Genomic DNA, 4262 nt, shown 5'->3' with positions numbered 1-4262 from the left:
AAAAGTACCATTTATGACTGACTTTATACTCACAGACCTGAAGCAATAATGATCTATTTCTACTTACTTCTAATGCCTACTAAGAGTACAGAAGTGCAACATCAATAGCAGGTATTAAAATGAAAACATAAATAAATCTTGATCCGTCCATTCATCAAAAACCCCCTCCGAGGGTACAAAAGTGCATGTTCTGAGGAAAAGTTTTTTGACAAATTTCCGGACCCTTCTCCAATGCAACGAGAAGGGTTAAATACTACTAACCGGCTAATTTTAATTACACAAATTTAGGGAACGGCTTCAAATGACCGCCCTTTTACTAAAACAAATTTATTTCTAAAAACTGAATCTAATTTCTAACCATTTCTGTATCTGCTCCTTAGTGTTGTAAGCGATGCGCTGTTCGCCGTGAAAGAGTCGGCTGCTTGTCCTTTCCTTTTGTTCAAGCTTGAAAATTAGAAATAACAAGAGCTGGCACCTCTTTCTGACAAACTAGAAGATATTTTTGAAAGTGTTCTTCTGGAGGAGTGTCTTCACGGCGTGTATACTTAGTACAACTCAGATTTCTTTCAAACTGATTGTGTTGTTGCTATTTCGGTTTCCGGCCATGCGAATGACTCAATGAACTGGGGATTTTGTTGCCTGAACGATTTTCTCAATTGAAACTTGTTTCCATTCTTTGTTCCAGGCTTTTCTGAGACGTCTTTCCCCTTAAGCGTTTTTCTTTTTGCTTTACCCAATTTGGGACTCAGGATCTTTCATAAACGCTTTACTTTTGTGCGCCTTTGACTCTGAGTCCTAGATAGCCTATTTCCATCAGCATTTGTTGAGTGATACCCTAGGATCCGTGGTCCTGCTGTATGCGGTATCCATCTGCGAGGTCATCTCCTCTCTGTTCTTCTAGTTCTGGCGCTTTTCCATAGATGTTTCCTGCATATAGATTTATATCAGTTGCTGACTTATAGTTCACGTAAATGAAAAGAGACAGAAGAGAAGATTGACATAAAAGAAATTAAGTTCTAATGAATGCATAATCATGTCACCCATTATGACTTGACTCTTCGAAAAATGCAACATAATCATCTTTGGATACACAGGCGTACAATCATTAATTTCCCGTAAGGTGCGCGCCTAATTTTAGGCTCACAGATCATGCCGAGGAATGCCTACGACGAATGGCTTCTGCGATTTGCATCGCAGCATCGAAGATTGCGATGTAAATAAGTGGTATCGCAACAATTGATGGTCTCATTTGTCGCACACCATAGATCGCAGGTCGCAGCTTTGCATGGTCGCAGATCGCATATCGCAATATCGCAAGGTCGCAAGGTTTTTCGCTTTGTCACTTTGTGCTGCTTATGCGACATTGCGACGTGCGACGTCGCATATCGGCCGTCGGCGGTTCTTTAGGTTTTCCCCTTTTGAGCGCTTTTAATGCATGCGATGCGATGAGTTCTCGTGTCGCTCCTCCTCAGTGTGTTTATGCGCTTTGGGAAAGCGCTCCTTTTTCCTTTGCGACGCGATATAGCTCTTAGGGAGTTAATACAAAAGATCTTTCAAACAAAAATATTTTTTGGATTTTTTGGTTAAGGGCCCCCCTTTGCTTGATGTTATTACTAATATCAAACAAAGAGGGGGGTTGTTGGTTACCACAACAGGGTCCAATCTCATGATGACACGTGGGGGCAGGGTGGCGCATCCGCAGTTTAAAACACCATTGAGAAGTTCAAGGGTTGAACCCATGACCTTTGGGTTGTCAACCCAAAATACTACCAACAGACCATAACTTGACTTATTATAACAACGACGCAATATTATATTTAAATTTGTTATGTTAGTTATAGTAAAAAGGGTTTGCAGATCCCACCATATCTGGCAGGCCTGTGAAACCTAGGGTTGTTTTAAATGCCACTTGCAAATATGTTAATGCCACTCTAAATGCAGTGCAGGGAGATACATATAATACCAACCATATGCTATGTTAAACTTTGTTAACAAGCCACACATAAAATATGGCGCGGGGATGTTAATCTGATAGTCATTTACGCATAATACATATGTTGTTACGAACAAATCCAAGGAGGCCCATGGGTTTGACCCCGGGACCTCTCATGGGTCTATAAAAGTTTCCACCATTGTGTCATCAACATGGGAGATATAAGCGTTTACTTCTGTAATTATTTTGATAAAGCCTATAAATTCCATTTAAGGCATATCTTGGCCAATATTGGGCCTTTCTGTAATCTAAAATTTGTGTTGGAAAATTGAGACCGAGACCTTTCAACTGACAGTAGCCATTGAAGCCTATGAGCAGATTTCAGAATGGTGAATTTTTTATGTAAATATAGTTTATGAGCATCTTCAATACATCGGACGCCCATTGGAAGAAGACCTGAAGATGTAGTCTAGGAGGGACGAACTCCATCATCAAATTTGATTTGTTTGCTTCTTATTTCTGTTTTTCATGGTTGATTTTAGATTTCAAGTTTTTAAGCTTAAGGAACATAAAATTTCATTTTCCACATTAATTCCCTTAAAAATCAACCTTAGTTAATATTTGAAGAAATTGAACAAATAGTCAATTTTGTTGTATTTGGATCATATTTTGGTATTAGAGAAAGGTCGATCATGTATAAGCAAGAAATTTTCCAACGTGAATGTTGACTAGATCCAGGTTGCAATGTGGAGAAGGGAAACTTAAGAAGATAAATCTAGATATTGGAAAGAGGAAAGTCTCTGAAAACTTGAATATGGGAGAGTAAAATGAAGGAGAAGCTCCTAAAACAAATGTAATTGGCATGGAGAAATTTCAGAAAATGTTCCTTAATATGCAAAAGATGATTGTAGAACTTTATGAAGACAAGAAGACTGGAGATGCAATTTCATCTTCTAAAGGCATGACATAGAAAAATGGAAAGGAAAATGATGATGGTAATGAACCTCCTTATCCTCCATCTTCATATTCTTCTTCTTTATTCTCTTATCATTCAAGTTCAAATTTAGGCTCACAAAAGAAGCGAAAGAAATCTCCTTTTTTGAAGCTTGATGTTAAGTTTGAGTTGCCAATATATGATGGTGAAATGAATCCTGAAAAGTTAGATAACTGGAAAAAGAAACTTGAGGTGTATTATAGAATTCAAATTGTTGTTGATGAATATGCAAAAATTTAGTTAGCTACACTTAGAATGGGAGGAAAAAATTTGATCTGGTGCGAAAGTAAAACTCAATCATATTTTATCCAGAAAGGTAAAATTAAACCACAAGGATATATGGAAGCCTCATTCTAAACTTAAACCAAAAAAGTCCAAAAAGGTAAAATAATTCCATCCTTTAGGATATATGCAATAGGATGTAATGGATTGGCACCATTTAAGGCAAGGTAAAGGATAGAGTGTGCAAGAGTTTACACAGGAATTCAGGAAAAAACCATTAGCACTTAATGTTCCATTAGACACATGAAAAACTTTGTTAAAGTATATTGGAAGTTTTCATTCTTATTTTCTACATACATTTCTTATGTTTAATCCAAATGAATTTGATGAATTGTTTGTATGATCCATTCATATTGAATCAGGTGGAAAACCTTTTCACTCAAACGTTTCAAAGAAACCATCCAAGCATTCAGAAAAAAAGATTCCAAAGAAGGAATGTGAAAGAGTACGTTAAAAGGAAAGAAATTGACAACGGGAAAGAAGGAAGGAGAAAGGCCTAATTTTACTCGTTGTGAGAGGGTTGGACATGAAGACTCCAAATTTTGGAAGCCTCACTCTAAACTTAAACCAAAAAAGTCCCTTAAGCGGAAGGGTGAAATTAAATCTACTGCTACAGTCCAACAAGATTTGGGATGTGACTTGATGATGAAAAGAAGATTACCATTATGGGTCTAATAGGTATTCGTTCTGAAACTAAATCTAGTTCTACTTTCTCTATATCTTCTTCAAAAGATAATAATGTGATTGAAGAGAAGAAGAGAGTTGAATTGTTTCACATATGGATAATATCCGACCACACTAATATTGACACATTATTCAATAGTGGATCACAAACAAATCTAATTTCTGAGGAACTAGTAAGGAAATTGGGATTGGAAACTAAAAATCATCCAAAACCATACCCTTTAGGATGGTTGAAGTAAAATACTCAGAAGCAAGTCACAAAACAATGTCGATTAAGGTTTGCAATTACAACTAGCTTTTTTGATGAAGTTGAATTAGATGTGATTCCTTTGGATATATGTGGAGTTGTGTTGGGTAGTCCATATCTTT

This window comes from Pinus tabuliformis, chromosome 3_2, assembly GCF_031772625.1.
Source record: "Pinus tabuliformis cultivar Carrire ecotype Pingquan chromosome 3_2, CPIR1, whole genome shotgun sequence".
NCBI classification, from domain to species: Eukaryota; Viridiplantae; Streptophyta; class Pinopsida; order Pinales; family Pinaceae; genus Pinus; species Pinus tabuliformis.
This window is presented reverse-complemented; position numbering follows the sequence as displayed.